Source organism: Rattus norvegicus, chromosome 2 (genome assembly GCF_036323735.1).
Source record: "Rattus norvegicus strain BN/NHsdMcwi chromosome 2, GRCr8, whole genome shotgun sequence".
NCBI classification, from domain to species: Eukaryota; Metazoa; Chordata; class Mammalia; order Rodentia; family Muridae; genus Rattus; species Rattus norvegicus.
The window spans coordinates 28286417-28305122 of NC_086020.1; the positions used below are offsets into that span (position 1 = coordinate 28286417).

General features: G+C 44.2%; 1 long non-coding RNA gene across 1 annotated transcript; it reads left to right on the plus strand.

The window, feature by feature from the left end:
• The first annotated feature begins 2381 nt into the window (after window positions 1-2381).
• LOC100912266 (uncharacterized) lies at window positions 2382-11456 on the plus strand. Its single transcript, NR_131102.1, has 3 exons — window positions 2382-2461; window positions 6498-6577; window positions 11339-11456. It is a non-coding gene; the product is annotated as an uncharacterized LOC100912266 (long non-coding RNA).
• Window positions 11457-18706: the final 7250 nt, after the last annotated feature.

Genomic DNA, 18706 nt, shown 5'->3' on the forward strand with positions numbered 1-18706 from the left:
TTCATGTAGCATCTTTCTTTGGAAATGATTAAGTACTACTCATTTAAAAAAAAAAAAAGAGGAGGAGAATGGAATAGAAAATGATACAAACAGCTGCAGCTTATGAAGAGAAGGCAGGCGCCCAGACACTTGGGAGGCTGAGGTAGAAAGATTTGCTTGACTTGACTCCAGGAGTTCAAGACCAGCCGTGGGTACCATAGTGAGACCACTTATCCAAAAAAAAAAAAAAAAGAGCCAAATCGTTTTCATAAGGAAAACTTACAGTCACTATATCTGTGTCCATGTTCATGTCTGTGTCTGCACCTGCGCCTGGGCCTGTGTGTATGTGTGTCTGTGTCTATGTCTAAGTCTGTCTGTGACTGTCTGTGCCTATTTCAGTGTCTGTGTCCATGTCCATCTGTGTCTGTGTCCGTCTGTGACTGTGCCTGTGCCTGTGTCTGTGTGTCTGTGTGTCTGTGTCTATGTCTAAGTCTGTCTGTGACTGTCTGTGCCTATTTCAGTGTCTGTGTCCATGTCCATCTGTCTGTGTCCATCTGTGCCTGTGCCTGTGTCTGTGTGTCTGTGTGTCTGTGTCTATGTCTGTCTAAGTCTGTCTGTGACTGTCTGTGCCTATTTCAGTGTCTGTGTCCATGTCCATCTGTGTCCGTGTCCGTCTGTGCCTGTGCCTGTGTCTGTGTGTCTGTGTGTCTGTGTCTATGTCTGTCTAAGTCTGTCTGTGACTATCTGTGCCTATTTCAGTGTCTGTGTCCATGTCCAGCTGTGTCTGTGTCCATCTGTGCCTGTGTCTGTGTCTGTGTCTGTCTAAGTCTGTCTGTGTCCGTCTGTGCCTATTTCAGTGTCTGTGTCCGTCTGTGCCTGTGCCTGTGCCTGTGTCTGTGTGTATGTGTGTCTGTGTCTGTGTCTGTCTAAGTCTGTCTGTGTCCGTCTGTGCCTGTGCCTGTGTCTGTGTGTATGTGTGTCTGTGTCTGTGTCTGTCTAAGTCTGTCTGTGTCCATCTGTGCCTGTGCCTGTGTCTGTGTCTGTATCTATTTAATGGAAATGAGTAGCGATTTAAGATTCCCAATGACAAGAAGATGCCCACAGGAGCCACAGAAGGGACATATAGAAAAGCAGAAGGAAGCAATACAACAGAATTATTTTAAGAAGTGCTGTGTGCAGAACTCTGAGCCAGACATGGTGACTCACACCTCTAACTCCAGCACTTCAGAGGCAGGAGAATTGTGTTGAATTTATATCTAACAACAACAACAAAAAAAAGTAAGCTAGGAAGTCTGAGGCTGCTAAGTACACGGAGTTGATAACCGTTGTTACCTAACGAAACGCTGTAGCGTTTAGTGACATCGCCACATTCCTTTTGCTCAGCCCTGTGGGTGTGCCGCCTCTGGGAATTCCCCTCCATCTTAGTTCTCCGCTGCATTTGTGACCAACGGGCAGATGTAGTCAATGGACAGTGACCAGCTCTTATTGGCCCACAGGAAACCAGAGGGGAGGGGCTTCAGTCCACTGGGTGTGGTCGCCATGACACAGACAGACACCCTGCAGAGCTCTGCGGCTCCGTGTTCCCAGTGCCTGTTTTGCAGCTGGGTTTTAAAGCCCTATGGTGTAGCATTTCCTTTTACAAAGACTGTGACTGAGGCCGACTAACATCTGGCTTCCAAGTTGCTCGAGTCATTTTAATTAATGGCTTGACATTTCTTTGCTGCTATTGTAAGCCTGGGGTAACTATGCATTCACTTCCAAGTTCCTAAATGAATTGCTTTGGCCCACGTTAAAAGTTTTTGTTCCAAGGACTATGGTACTGAGGTTTGCTTCATTTAAGAAAGACAACAAAAGTTATCTTTATACATCATATAATCTGTTAGGTTAACGGATAGACAAAGTAAGGAATATTGTAGATTATAGGAAATGACAGCAGGTAGAAGAAAGTGGAAAGGTGACACAGAGCTGGGTGTGCTGGCACACGCTTATAATTCTATCCCCCAAAGGAGGAGGAAGAATTCAAGACTAACCTCAGCTACTTAGTGAGTCTATCCTGGGCTACATGAGATTCTGGCTCAAACAAACAACAACAATGTGAAATCAAGTTATTCCTCCACCACCACTATTTGCCTTCCCAAAACATGAATCATTTCAGGAAGGAAGTGGGGACTAAATAAATGTCATGTAGACTCTTTGATAAACAAATAATGGGAAATATGAAGGTGTCAATTATAATCTGAGTAGACTTTGGACAAGCATATGTTCTAGAAATGCTTTGTCCTAGAAAGGAGTCTCAGGCCCGTAGTCAGACCGTAGCTGTTGTGCTCAGTCTGTGACCTCACAAATGCCTGTGGACCAGTAACACTGATGTTCAGATAGTTGAAAATGTGATGACTACCAACATGGAGAGCCAGAAAGAAGGAGAAGGTGTCTTCTCTGGAATCCAGGTAGAGATTCTTGTTTCTAATGTCTTCTGGGATAGGTAACACATCGGTGATAGGTGGCGAGTCTCTGGTTCAGTGTCTTCCTTGACCTACTGAGACTTTAGGGTGCTTTAATGATGTCTTCACAGACCATATACATATATATTAATTTACTGCTGCAGGTAGAAAATGCTCTAATTGAACAAAATCCATAAAATAAGAGGGCAGAGAAGAGCTCATAGCTAGGGCAAGAGGAACATGGAAATTTTGACAGGAAGTCTGTCTCAGTTACTTTTCTAGCTGCTCTGGTAAAATACTCTCACAAAAAGCAACGTACAGAAGGGAGAGTTTATTTTAACTCACAGTTTTTAGCAGGGTGGTCATGGAGGCAAAGGTTGAAACAGCTGCTCACATTGCATGGTCGGTCAGGAAGAAGGGAATGCTTGTGTGCTCATCTTTCTACTTTTTATGCAGTCCAGACGAAGCTATTGAGCTAAGCCTGTGGAATGATGCCACCCACAGTGGACAGTATCTGACTCTAGTTAATCAAGACAATTCCCCATAGGTATATCGGGGAGCCCCACCCCCCCCAGATGACTTTACATCTTTCAAGTTGACGATTAAGATTAATCATCACGAGACGTTCCCTGCAGGTTTACTAGGGATACTCTAGACCCTGACACTTGACCATTGGTATTTTCTACCTCATATGAAGGTGCTGAGGATCATTCAGCCATCTCCCTCAGGTGGAGGCATCAAGACATATCAATGCCCACTAGAAATCTTGGGTGGAAACTCATAACCTGGTTCTGCTCTGCGTCTGCTGCAGCCAGCCAGCCACACTGAGTCCCTTATGAGCTTTCCTGCTGGAGTCCATCCTCATCCCAATCATAGTTGTCATCCCCTTCCTCAATAGATCCCTGGAAGTATATATACTCCTTCCCAGCCCCAATCCAGCTGCATCCACGTGCCTTCCGTTGATGGTTTCTGTCCTTCCTTGGTCAGGCTTTCCTGGGGTAATCATCATACACTAGCTAAGGAGTAAGTGAGGTAACATGAAGGGAATATGCAGGACTCCCTGTTTAAAGTAATGTACACGTGATTGTTTTCATTTCCCCTTAAGCCACACGTAAGATGAAAACTGGACATGCATATGCAGCTAGGAGAGCCTTCTGTCTCATGTCACCTTCAAGGAGCCATATTCTGGCATCATCTGACTATATCCTACCTATGTCCTGAAACCTAGCGCGAAGCTGAATTCAAAAGTAATGAACTAATTTTTCTGACAGAGGAAATTTTTATCTAGTTTAACATCCCTACAGTGGAAGTCATTGGTTACTACCTTACCCAGATCTATAGCAGAAGAGTGCAGAGACTGTAAAAGACATTTAGCAAGGAATAAATGTGGATTCTGTAAAAAAAAAAAAAAAAAAAAGTGTGAAAAGGCTGCAGACAAAGGAGGCAGGGCAGATGTAACTGTTAAAGAGACTGTCCATTAAGGAGAAACTTTAAGATTTGTCCTGGGACCATGAGAAAGGTACTCTTTACCACTCGCTAAAGGTATAAGATTAAAAATTCACATGAGAAGAGAAGAACTGAGAATAAAGACACTCTGGAACGTCCTAATGGAAAACAGATGCCTAGAGATACATTTTTCCAGGGTTCCATTGTGAAGGCACACAGATCACTACATCTGTGGTCTAACGAGTCCAGGATAGAGCCCGAGCTGACAGGAGAACCCGGACTCATACACACTATGTCCATTTTGCCAATAGTACAAGAGGAAGAATCTCTTGTGGGCTTCCATTAATATTTTAGAAAACCATCAAGGCCAGGCCTTCTGTGGCAAGGTTGATTCTCTACATGGAACTCTTGAGTGAGCTATATGTGAAACTCTGAAAGTCAAGCCTAAGTTTCAGTAAAGACCACAGGATATCGGACATGTCGAAAACACAGAACATTTGTTAAGGCATTGCTGCAAACACAACCTGAAGTTGTCCCAGAGAAACAGAACAAAGAAAACAGATTAGGAGGGCTGAGGCTACCTAAACTTTCTAGAGCCCAGGTGATGCCAACGAAAGTCTGAATTGGCAAACATGGAGCCAGGAGGCTCATTGCTCTCCTTCCTAGATTTCAGTCTTGCTTTTACTCTTCTCTTGCTATGCCTCAATTCTTCTGTTTCACTGTGTATATGTGCTGTTTTTAGGTACGAAGAATATAGTCTGTTTTCTTACTTTATTGGTTCATAAGAGATTATGAAACTGTTAAGACTGTGGGACTTTGGAAGTTGGATTGATTCATTGTAAAATAACTACGAGATTTGGGAGATAGGGGCTGGGATACTATGCTTAAAGTGGTAGATTTGGGTGTCAAGAAGACAAAGGTAGACTTGTAATGGGTAATTTTGATTGTCAACTTGATTGGCTAAATAAATACGTAGGGTTTATCGAGGCGTCTGTCTTAGTTACTGTTCTGCTGATGTGAAGAGAGGCCATGAACATGGCAACTTATATAAGGAAGCATTTGATTTGGGGCTTGCTTACAGCTTCAAAGGGTCAGTCCATTATTACCATGGTGGGGATCACAGCAGGGCACCAGATCTACAATCTACAAGCAGAAGGCAGAGATAGATAGATAGATAGATAGATAGATAGATAGATAGATAGATAGATAGATAGGAGAGACAGAGAGAGACTGAGCCTGGTGTGGGCATTTGAGACCTTAAAGCCTACCTGCAGTGACACACTTCCTCCAAGAGGGCCATATATCCTAATCCTTCCTAAACTGTCTCACCAACTACTAATCAAACATTCAAATATATGAGCATATGGAGGACCATTCTCATTCAAATCATCACAGCATCCTTTGACCAAGTCTCTGAGGGTTTTTCCAAACAAGATTAACAGGGGTTGAGCCAGGAGGGACCCGCACAGAATATGAGTAGTACCTATTCACTGCCTGAGGTCCTGTTCCAAATAAAAAGAGAAGAGAATGAGAAAGGGAGCCGGACTGGTATAAATATCCCTCACTTTCTGCTCCCAGACCTTAGGTGTGAACAAGCAGCCTTGCATTCCTGCAGCCTTGCATTCCTGCAGCTGTAAACCATCTTTGTCTCCAGACCTCCCCTACCTTGGTGTGCCGTGTCCTCACACCATGAGCAAACACTAAGCCCTTCCCATCTCTAAGTTGCTTCTTGCTGGGTATTTGGTTGCAGCAACTAGAAAAGTAACTAACACCTCACCTTAAACAGATTGAGCGGTTACGTTCATGAGATTGAAAACAGCATATTAAGGAAACTCAAGAACTAGACAAGAGCAGACTCTCGGAAACGAAGGGCAAAGCATGAAAGGAGGAAGTCATGGAAGGCTCCAGACCACAGAGCTGGCCGACTGAGGCACGAGCACTGGGTCAGACAGTAAGAGTAGAGGCTTGATCCTCATGTCCAACTTTCAGCTCCTAGGACTTCCAAGAAGAGAAATCGGGGGAGAAGATTATTAAAAAACAACAGATATCACCTCTAACTTGAAGTCTGAAGTCCCTCAGCTGAAAAGGTCCCTCCCGTCCAGCACAGTGACTGAAAACCACAACAACACGTGCAGAAGCAATTAGATATCCAAAAAGTGCTGTGGGACATTTAATCAATGGATTTTTCTGAACATGCGTCAGTATGCTCAGAAATAGATTTGTAAGGAATTTACGTGGAGAACTGCATCAGAAGCAGGTGGGAGAAGACTCAGACTGAAGCACAGGTCAGTACCCATCAGATAGCAAAAAGAGACTAGACTGAGAAAGGCTTCAGACTCCAACGCTGTTCTGAGAAAACTTACCCGTATCGAAGGGGAGTCTGTGGAGCAAGAGGGTCTCTCTCTACATGTTGTCCAGTTGTGGGTTCTCATCTACGACAAGAAGTTCCTCTGATTGTGGGAGAGTGGGACACTAGTCTATGGATATAGCAGATTATATCTGGAGTCATTCTTTTTTTGCCGTGTTCCTTTAACAGAACAATAGCGTTTGGTTTTCCTCTAGACTTAGATCCTTTCCAGTCTTAGGTTCTTGACCACCTTAGCAGGTTCCGACATGAGTTCCATCCCCCAGACTGGGCCTTGAATCTGGTCAGAGAGTCACTGGTTACTCCCACTACGTGTGGGCCACTATTGCTCCAGCGTACTTCACAGGTGGGCCACTATCGTTGTTTGCTGTTGTTTACCTTTCTCCCCCGGTAGCATACAGAGATACTGGAAGGTATCTTCTAGTACCATGAACACTACTCAGTAGAGATGAAGCCTCCAGGTAGGCACCAGATAGACTTCTCCATGTTCAATGAGACAGCTAGGTGTTGTTTTCAGCAATGGGGCCCTACCATCGGTTTTCAAAGTGCTGGAAATCGCCCGAGGTGTGTGGAAGTTTCCATGGGGCCCTTTGGCCAACGACTCAACCTTCCTGGAGGTTTCATTTGGTGGGAGGCGACATCTGTCTATTTCAGGCTCTGTCTAGCCTGTTTGGTGATTCCATTTAGAGTCTGTTCATGTGTGTGTGTCTTTCAGGAAGCTTCTACAGTAGCAGGTTTCCATATGGTCCCTCAAGTGACCCAAGATAAAGAAGCCTTATTTGTTAATTCAGCAATCCCAGAACTCCTAGAGTCTCTCCAGTTTGTACACATTTTCCTTCAAAACTGGCTTTTTCCCAAATGTTTTCCTTTCTGAAGTACACAGGATCCACTGTATACAGGCGGTTAATGACAGCTAGCTCTCATTTCACCTCTTTACCTGGACATCTGCACAAATTCAAGGGCATTTTGGTATATATTTTAATTTCCAGGTTTGGCACTTTTATAAAATACTTCTTTACTCCCTGCATAACACAGACTGACATTTTTGTTTCTAACTTCTCTCACAGTGTGTGTGTGTGTGTGTGTGTGTGTGTGTGTGTGTGTGTGTGTTCATGAATCTCAAAACCAAAGCCTTTGTTTGGTTGGTTGGTTGGTGTTTTTGCTTTTCTTGTGTCTGTCTCAGATAATTGTTACTATTTCCTCATACCAATAAGGTACCAATGTCTGCTACCAAAAGCTATTCTCCCAAAATGCCATGTGGAAAAAGTCCAAAACTGTAGTGGCTTAAAATAACAGTAATATATTCTCAGTGACCTGTGAATCAGCAGTGTTGGCAGCTGCGGGCTGGGCTCAGCTGGGCTCTGATTCAGGCTTAGCTTGACTGGACCGAACTGGCTTTATTTCACAGGCGATTCATCTTCCTCTTCAGACTACCAACATGTTCCTCTGTTCCGATGGCATAAATAGAAGAGAACAGCCCCAAGAACACATGTGCTTTTCAAGCCTCTGCCTGCAATCTGTCTGCTACCGCCACAATGATAAGACAAAGTGGCCAGGCATACAAGGAGGAGTAGGGAAGCCTCTTCACTGACATAAGTAGCAGGATGTAGAAAGTAAATATATATATATATATATATATATATATATATATATACACATATATACATATATATACACACACACATATATATATACATATATACGTATATATATACGATTTTACTTTTAGCAGGGGCTGTAGAAATGGGCTCAGCAGTTAAGAGTACTGGATGCTCTTCCAGAAGACCCAGTTTTGGTTACTAATACTCACATGATAGCTTACAGTCATTTATGCCAGCTCTAGGGGATCCAATACCCTCTGCTTCTGGCCTCTGTAGGTACCAAGCACACACGTGGTACACGTCTATGCAAGCAAAACACTGATGCACAGAGAATAAATGTTTCTTAAAGATTTTATTTATGCCTCTCTCTGTCTCTCTGTCTCTGTCCCCCCCACCGTGTGTGTGTGTGTGTGTGTGTGTGTGTGTGTGTGTGTGGGTGTGGGTGTGTGTGCGCGCGCGCGCGCGTGCCTGTGTCTGCTTGTATGCATGTGCAATAACCCACAGAGGCCAGAAGAGGGAGCCTGATCTCCTTGAGCTAGAGTTATAGACAGTTGTGACCCACCAATGCTGGTGCTGGGAACTGAACTCCTTGTTGTCTGCAAGGACAGCAAGTGCTGTTATGTAAGGAGCCATCTCTTCATCCTCTGAGGGCTAAGTACTGTGAGCAACGCTCTAATCTATCACACACATTATTGTGGAATGTTAGAGCCACCAGACTGGGGTACCTAAGAACCCACAAAGACTGACAGCATGCATAAGGCCTGAACAGGTTCAAAAGGGTTCAAAATTCCAGCACTGAGAAGCAGGTCGTCATGTGCTAAGGACTGGAAATCAGGGGGGCAGAACCTCTCACGTACAACATCAGAAGGTGGAGAATGGAAAGTTCTCCACATCCTGAATGAAGTGCGTTCACACCTATATCCACCTAAACCACCCATCAATTAAAGCGAGAATAAAGACACTTGACTCACACGGGCCCGTGTAATATACTCTGTAGGTGTCTTTTCTCATGAAACCACTAAGAATTAAATAAATAAATAAAAGGAAAAATAAAACAAAAAAGGGGGAAGATTGGCAGTAGAAAATCTGTCATAAAGAGAGGAAGGAAATTTCCAAGTATATGGTACCTGGAAGCTCCCCCCTGTTGCAACAGGCATACAGATGTTTAGATGAGTAATCCCACACTCACTGCAACGTGAGGAGTGTGTGTGTGTGTGTGTGTTAGACTATTGTAGAAAGTGGATACACTCGAGTATAGGTATAGTAAAGTTTTTACAATAAATAAATTAATTAATTCCCAGAAACTACAAATCATATTGTCCTAGTGCAATACTATGTTCAGCTATACACGGTATTTTTTTTTTTTGAGATAGGGCTTCTCTGAGTAGTCCTGGCTGTCCCAGAACTAACTCTGTAGACCAGGCTAGCCTCAAACTACCTGCCTCTGGCTTCTGAGGGCTGAAATTTGTACCACTGCCACCTGGGTATATACATGTAGACAGTATTTCATATCACAGCGCTCACAAAATTGTGCTATGACCACATTGGAGGGGAAGAAAGAAGAAGGAGAAGTCTTTAATCACCACAGCAGAAAGTCAGTAGATAATGTCCAAGGTGAGCCAGGAAAAAGCTGTCTGATGCTTGTTACTTAGCAATGTGGGAGAAAGGTATCCATTCCAGAGAGTGAAAAACATGGGGACTGAAACTTGTTGCAACTCTTTTCATCAGCAGTAAACTCTTCTGTCAAAATATGTACATGTTATTCTGATAAATGTTTACAGCCTGTGGATGGGTAATACATTACGTCTGATTAACATCTTGCTGAGAACAAGTCCCATCCATTTTATCATTTACGGAATGAACACACACTTTGTTCTAGGCATCAACATAACCGTTAAGTTAGGTGAAAGAGAAAGAAAACTTCTCCATGACAAAAACAAGCTAAAGACACCATGACCAGCAGGCCAGCCCCACAGAGCATGCTGGCAGGAGTGCTCGAGGTGCAAAAGAAAAGAAAAACACACATATGAAGACACAGGGAAACAATTAGCAAAGATAAGACAACTGCTAAACAAAAGGTACGTAAGAAACTACCTCAAACAACACGAAGCAGCCCCTTCCACATACTGTTAAAGAAACCCAGAAAGTGAGAAGTCTAGTGTAGAGGAAGGAAACATCATCCTTATCTTTCACCCTGGAAAAAAACAACCCCAAATGGATCAAAGACCCAAGACTCTGAACGTGTGAGAGAAACAAACAGGGTTTCACTCTGAGATACAAGCATAGGTAAGAACTTTCTGAATATGACTCCAGTCCTTCTCGTGGAATTAAAAAGCAGAATCCTGTCTTAGTTTGCTTTCGATTGCTTTGATAAAGACCGTGATCAAAAACAACTCAGGAAGTAAAGGTTTCACTTCGCCTCACACCTTACGCTTCTTCATGAGGGGAACTCAGAGCAGGAACTTAGGGCAGAGATCTGCAGGCAGGAACGGAAACAAAAAGCCACGAAGGATCATGGCTTACTGCCTGGCTTTTCCTGGCTTGCTCACCCTGCTTTCTTAAACAATTCAGGTCCACCTATCCAGAGATGGCAACTCCCACAGTGGGTGGGGCCTTCCCTCCTCAGTCATTAATCAGGAAACCGTCCCGCAGACTTGTCTGAAGGCCATTCTGACCGAGGCAGTTCCTCCACGACTCCTCCTCCTAAGATACATGTAGGCTTGTGGTGTCAAGCTGATAAACAGTAACCACACAGCTTCCGTACAGTACATGAAACTGCCAATCAAGCGAAAAGGCAGTTTATTAGACAACATTATTAAAACAAAAGCTTTAAGCGGAGGTCCCCTCCATGGTGGATAGTGATCTTCCCAGAAGCAATAGGCTAACAAACAAAACTCCCAGTGCAAGGTGTGGGAGATCGGAGATCTTCATTCAAGTCATCCCAGAGATACCCCGAAAGGGATGTAGGTTTGTGCCATTGCTCTTGGTTGCCTACCAGAGCCTGATGGCAAGAGCCTATTACTAAAGCTATCAAAGACACCGGTCACAGGACATGGAGCTGAGCTAGAAGCCTCCTCCCTACTGGCTAGAGAGACCCAGGGGGTGCTATGCAGACTTCTAGAGGAGAAAAATGACCAATAGTCTCATCCAGACGTGAATTCCATGAGCTCCAGTTACCCTGCCGTAAGGGAAGCGCTGGCTAAGGAAACAGTGACTGTCGGGTGGGTAACCAACCGTTGTCCGCTTGGAATTGAGACCCGCTCCACAGGAGAGAACCTACACCTGGTTCTATGCGCCCTGTTGAAAGTCTGTGTTTTGGAAGGTCACAGACCTAGAAAGGAAATCTAGGACTACTGTTTTGCTAAAGTTATCGAACTGTCTCCTAAAGCTCCGTTTTTCTGTCCATAGGTTAGTGCTGTGTCTAGCCTTTGTCAGAGAAGTTTCTTATTGCACTGGGACGAGGTTAAGGTTAAGAGACCCGTGACTGACCACAATGCTGTGAATAGGTGGTGGCGACGTGCCCCCCGCCCCCATAGGCTACCAATACTGCTGCCACCAAGGCTCAGCAAGCATGACTGAAGCTGGGGACATCTGTACAACATCTGCAGATGACTGGGTCCATTGACAGCCCATCATGAATGAAGATGAGCCCGTGCCCACTCTCTTAGAGGAGGTGTTAGTAATTAATAGTTGTCGGGAGGGGGTAGTATTATCTTCCTCAGTGGTATAGTCACTGCTAATTTGGCCGTGCTCTACTGAGAAACCTTCTGTTCACACTTGGGCAAATAACAAATTAACATCAGTAGACCATACAGCACAGAAAAAGACATGAAAATACAAGGAGCGCTCGCTGAGACAAAGAGCTTTAGCAGGAAAAGGAGCAGGTGAGCAGGGGAGCCAGGAGGAAATGAAAACAACTGAAGTTCATTACGTACACATATGAAACTGTCAACAAGGCTTTAGTGTACTTTTGGGTTTTTGGTTTTTTTTTTTTTTTTTTTTTTTTTGGAGCTGAGGACTGAACCCAGGGCCTTGTGCTTGCTAGGCAAGCGCTCTACCACTGAGCTAAATCCCCAACCCCTTTAGTGTACTTTTGAATGGTCGTGGTAGTAACTACTGTAATTCCGGGGGCTGATAGGAGAAACAGGCAGATCCCTGACACTGCCAACCAGCCAGCCTTGCTCAAAATGGTGGACAACATTTGAGGGACGATGTCTAAGGTTGTCCTCTGATCACAACACACACACACACACACACACATCTGCAAAGAAAGAAACAAATACTGTCTCTATGATCTAGAAGACAAGCTCTGAAGGGGCTCGAGACCCCATATGTACAACAATGCCAAGCAACCAGAGCTTCCAGGGACTAAGCCATTACCTAAAGACTATACATGGACTGACCCTGGACTCTGACCTCATAGGTAGCAATGAATATCCTAGTAAGAGCACCAGTGGAAGGAGAAGCCCTGGGTCCTGCTAAGACTGAACCCTCAGTGAACTAGTCTATGGGGGGAGGGCGGCAATGGGGGGAGGGTTGGGAGGGGAACACCCATAAGGAAGGGGAGGGGGGAGGGGGATGTTTGCCCGGAAACCGGGAAAGGGAATAACACTTGAAATGTATATAAGAAATACTCAAGTTAATAAAAAAGAAAAAAAAAAAAAGAAGAAGACAAGCTCAAGGGACCTTCCTACCTCAGCCTCCCGAGGGGGCTTTCAGTCACACCTACCATACGTGCCTCCATGTTTGTGTATCGGCTCTGTATCTAACTTCTAAAGAGGGAAATGCATTTCTCCACAAGCTGATGCAGCTTAAATATCGGCTGCTTCTAACATAATTTCATAATGAGTTGCAACTGGCTTCCCACTAACTTCCCCTCACAGACATAGCCACATTTTAGCATAGCCTTTACAGATAGCCTTGTCTCTCTCAGGCTTTCTTCTCCCTTTTGTTAATTAATTATTAATCTTGTATTGCCTGGACCAACCTCAAGCACATTCCAATTTGCCAAAACACCCCTCCGAATGCAGTTCCCCTAAGTAACTCTATACCAGTGCGGCCCCAGAGACCCGTACAGGCTCCGATCAGCCTAGAACACAGTCCCCCCACCCCGCCTCCCTTCCCCTGGGCTCCAGATTACAGAAACAACTGAGTCCTGGTGTGAAAACAAGATCGAGATGGGAAAGATCTGGCAAACACAATTAAGGCCATGGAAGAGTATCGTTAGGAAAACATTCTAAAACAATTCAATTTCAAAGCAATATTTTAATGGTTTCCCAGGACTAAAATGGAAAACAGTGAGCAGTCTCTGCTGACGAAACTGCAGCGGTCAAACGTACAGAAGGTGGATGACGTTACGCCAATTCGGTTACTGGGAAATACCAGTCGGTAATGTGAAGGTTCCTGTGAAGGTCACAGACTGTACCCCACAGCCAAGAAAAACAAACGCTATTCCAGCAGGAGGAGAACAGAGCTAGACAAAACCCTGAGGATCCGAAGCACCAGTTTCCAGCAAATTACCAAGAAACAGGAGGCTACAGCTCCCTCCAGTGCGCACAGCCAGACCCGCCTAGTGCTTGGTCCCGGCCCTCAGCCGGCCTCTGGTGAACAGGAACCTGAGCATTAAACCAACTGGGGAGGGGGAAAATCCATTTCCAACTAGGTTATGTGATCACTCGTTCAAGCTGTGGTGAGCACAGTGAGAAAAACGTTGCTCTCTTTTGGCGCCCATCCTGGCTACCTACAAAGCATGCCTGAAACGCTACATTCCTCTGGCACCTTGGTGGAGATCCCCTAAAGGCTTACGGAAGGGAAGATAAGGTTTATTATTTTATTCTTCTATGTGTTCTGTTTGAAGTTTCCAATAATAAAATGTCTCAGAAAAGCCTTAACACAGTTGTAACTTTAAACACTAGTAAATACTGGTGAGGACTTTCTAATAATTACGTGTCTTTCTTCCCATACCAAGACACGTTGTAAACCAGGAGGTACTCTCAATGGTAAAGTAGCATGGAAATACTGGTAATTGACTTTTGTGAACAGATTAGATCATGTAACTGTTTTAGACTGAATGACTGAACAAAGAAATAAATCATTTGAACTGTTTTTACACTGCAAACCATTAGCACTAAAATTACCTTAAGTTACTGTCTGCCTAATGTCAAAGATATTAAGTTTAGGATTCTTAGACCTAGTTCCTACCTTACTCCACTGTGAAGTGTGTATATGAGAGACAGAGAGAGAGAGAGAGAGAGAGAGAGAGAGAGAGAGAGAGAAGCATATTAGGCAGCTGCATGCAGGTGCATGTATACGGAAGCCAGAGAAGTGCATTTCGTGTCCTTCCTTATCATACTCCTCCACCTCGTTCCCTTGAGACAGGATCTCTCCCCTAACCCGAGCGAGGCTCATCTATCTCCAGCCCTCATGCCCCAGTAACAGACATACCTTCCAGCTTTCTACATGGATACTAGGGATTTGAACTCTGGACCTCATGCTTGCTCAGCAAATGTTCTTACTTGCCTGCTAAGCCATCTCCCCTGTGTTGGTATTCTGTCTAAGCTCCACCTCCTCTCTCGCTCTTTGCCTTTGTTCTTCTCTGCTCTGCTCTCGTGCCCTCTTCCCCTTCCTCCCTTCTCTCCCCTTTCCCCTCCCTCCCTTCCCTCCCATGGCCAGCCTTCTTTGTTCCTCCCCTCTTCTACTCTTCTTCCTCATTAAACCTCTCCATGCGGAACCATGTTGGCTTGGTGTGTTGCTGTCTGGGAAGTGAGCCAAGATTTAAACCCCAACACCCTGTTCCTTGAGAAGTAGGTTTACCACCATGATCTTGGGACTATGACCTTGTTCTGGTGACTGTATACCTAAGTGTTGCCCTCCGACATCTATACACTGAGGTAAAGGCCAGCTTTGAGCTGAGAATGTCTAGTCTGTTTATACTAGGGAGAGACCCTCCACTACCAGAACCATCATGCGATCCAGTCACAGTTCCATGAAGCCACTGGTCAGCTTCACAGGTGACAGTCTCTTGGTCCAGACACTGGACCTCCAGATGTTACTCTAGCACTTTTCTGACACCAACATCCATGATGCCCCAGTAGCATTGACCGGACAAGAGTACACAGTTGAGAAGTGCTAGGAAATGCCTGCTTTTTGGGTCCCTGAGGTTGGGGTGCTCTCTGTGGTTGAGGTGTGGAAAGGAGACAGGAGAATGCCACTGCTGATAGTAAGTGCAGATACCATAGAAATACAAGACTTTACCTGTGGAAAACAGGGATGAAATACATGGGCGGGGGGAGCCCCAAGTCATTATAGCTGTGGTATTTGAACAATGAGATGGCAATATTGACTATAGCATAAAGGATGGCGTATTCGTTAGCCTTCCAAACTGTTTTGGAAGTTTTGAAAATACAGAAATGGCAGAGTCAGGTGAGCGTCCTAGCTGCTCAAACACAGTGGGTCTTGAGAAGTCTCCACAGCAATGTTGAAAGAAACATCTCTTGCAGGTACATGGGTTACTTTCTTGAAAATCAAGCCATCTAGTGACCATTTTGAAAGAGGCAGGATGAAAAGCTGAAGCAGGTGTCTTTTTTTCAACGTTGTCCCGCTAGGAAAATTTTAAGGTCTAAAGACCTGAAACAGGGTTTGAATAGCTGAGACAATGGGTGTGTTTTAATGGTATAGGGGATCGGCTTGGATGCACCCTGCTAGGCAAGCATGAACCAAGTCTTGCCCTGTGGAGTGATGCTTGTTTTTCTGCAGGGCCTAACCCATGTCTGCTGACAGACTCCAGGAGGGCAATCAGAGACTGGGGTTGGCTCAGCAGATGGAGAGGCATGGCTCTACTCTAGTAGGAAATGACTTTTTGAGGAAATGGAAGGACTTGCTTAATGCTCACAGGCAGGAGCCTGGACATGGATCTGGCACTTGGTCTTGAGGCTGTTAGGGAAAAGTAAAAATAGAAAAACTGAATAACTGAATAACGTAGAGACTATATGAGTACAGGAGCACTCTTTCTTAATTTAAATCTATGTCCTGGCAAGGAGCAATCCATGACCAAGATGGTTTCCTCAGACTTTGACAAAATAATGATCTGCAATAAATCGAGTCCAGATGCTAGAATCTTCCTGGCATAACATTAAGGAAAAAAGCAGAAAGCCTTGGAGCGTAGAAATATTGGGAGGAGATTTTTAATTTCCACTGCTCACTTATGACAGGTCTCTGAAAGTGTTCCTTGTATGTCATAGAAGAAAATACAATTTAAATGTATGCAAACAGATTTTTTTGACTCTGTAGGAAATACACACAGATACCACTGCATAAAACTGGGTTTGTGTCATTGCCGTGAGATGGCATGTCCTGAAAAATTGTCAAGGTTTGTCCTTGAACATTGGGGCTAACTTTAAAGACAATTTTCATTGTGATAAAACTTATGGAAGGTTTATCGCTTTGCCCATTTAAAGTGTGCAGTTCAGTATCCTTAAGTATGTAGGCATTGTTGAACAACTGTCACCACCATCCGACCGCCTCCAGAATTTTCTCATCAGCTCAAATTGAAACCATCCATTAAACAGAGCCTCCATAGTCTCCTCTTATCTCATCTACCAACAAACTTTATTTTAGATCCTATAGAACTTTGTAATAATACAGTTATGTAAACCTTTTTTGTCCATGTTTCCAAGTATCTATTTTAGACTATATTAAAATTTCATATTCTTTATAATATGAATAATAGAACTAGAAAGATAGTCCAGCTGCTATAGACCAAGACTCACAACCAAAACTTCAAAAATATAAATGAAAGCTGGGGATAACAGCATACATTTGCAAGTTCAGGACCCAAGAAGCTGAGGCAGGAGGACTGCCATAGTTAAAGGCCCTCCTGGGGAACACTGAGTTTGGGGCCAGCCTGGACTACAAAGTGATTTTAAGTAGTATCCCATTATCTGCAAGTATCATGCATGTTCTACCTATTTACCAGATTTAATATTTGGATTTCTGCACTGTTGAATTTTCCCATCTCAAACTAGGCAAAGAGGGCAGTTCTTCGGGTGAAACTTTCTACTCAGATGATTCTAAGGTATGGAGAGACAACACTAACATCAACCATAATGGTCTTTTACCCTTTGTTTTGTCTCTGTTTCTCACAGTTGTATGGAAGACCATTTTTTAGGTTGACTTGGAAGAGGCTTTTTATTCGGTTCTCCTAATGATTCCCACAGAGGGTCTGCATCTTGAAATGTTTTACATTTAAAAACCCATCATTCAATAGCCTCGGGCAGCTCATAGGATAAACAGGGACAGTAGTTATCATCTAAAAATTGGGGTCAGAAGATAAACTCTCATATAGCTGGAGCAATGTCTGAATGAGACACTGTTAAGGAGCTCTGCTGTAAAACCCTTAGGGTATATCTTTCTCGACTCTTCTCTGCTGCTGGCTCCAGTGCTAGGACATCCTCCTACCAATAAAAAAAAAAAATCTTCATCTGAGTAGGGAGTGTCATCTGAAGAACTGTCCTCTTCAGACCTGTGTTTGAAATCTACTCACATGCTTAGAATTATCCCACGCCCACCCATTCAGAACACACAGTTTTCTCACAGAGATCAGGCTGGTCTAATTGATCTTCAGGGCCTGTGACATAGACTGGGGTCTCTCTGGAAGAGAATGAACATTCCCCATCATCCCCACTCTCCTGATCAAGGGACAACGGTTCTGGCCATCTAATCAAGCAAGGCGTTGTTACTCTTGTAATTTGTCCTCAATCTCCATGGCCAATCTTCCAATATTGTCTATTGATTTTATCTACCAAATATCTTCCATCTCTATGGATACCTCCAAAGTGTCATCTCCCATCTTTCCCTGACCTAGTACAATCCTTGACTTTTGTCCATCTCACGAAAGTCCATTCTTTACTTAACAGCCAAAGTGTTTTTTCTTAATTATCAGAAGACACCCACCCTCCCCAGGCAGCAACTTGTGGCATCTTCTATCTCAAGATAGATGCTGAAGCATCTTTATCTTGAAATGATGCTGAATTGTATCAAACGACTTGGACATAGAGCTTACAAGATCGCTGCCCAACACCTAAGTTACTGAAGGAAAATGGCTCACAGGAGAAAGAACAGAGGGAAGCGGAGTTATCTGAAACAACTGGGTACCTCCTGGCCCAGTGCAAGGGGCCACTGACTCCTGATGCAGAAGCACCTGGGCATGTATACTGCATCCCTTGACGCTAGGGGCGCAACGTCTATGTGAGGTTGACAGCAGGCACTCATTCTCCGCCTTGCAGAACAGCATCTTGGAATTTCTCTAGAAAGCTGCAGCTTTTCCCTATCCCATCTGTCTGACTGCTGTGACAAACACAGATATGACACAGCTAACACAAAGCTGAGCTGCATAGGACCCATTGCCACTGGCAGCCCTTGTAATTAGCTCTTAAATTCCAGGTGCCAAGCCCCCATAGCAAATCTATTTAGAGAAGAGTTAATTAGACCTGACACTCTCATTAGAAACCTGTGTTTCCCCTGCCCTTTCATTTAGGCCATGGGACACAGGTGACAGGTGTCACTTCATGGCTTGCCTCATCAGTGGCATCTTCTATTTTGAAATATAGCTCTTGGTCCTACTTTAAAATAGCTCTTGCTTTTTCAGGATTAATCTTAAGGACAAAAGACTGCCAAGTTTAACAATTAGAGGCATTGTGACGTAACAAAGACAGTCATTTCCCTTTTCTCAGCTTTGCACCGTGTTTCCATTCTTGTTTCCTTCACCAACCATACCTTCTACGTGAAATGAGAGCTCAGACCTTAGGATGTATCAGATGAACTACAAGCACGTTCAAGGGCAGATCCCAGCTCCCAGATACGACTTGGTAGTTACA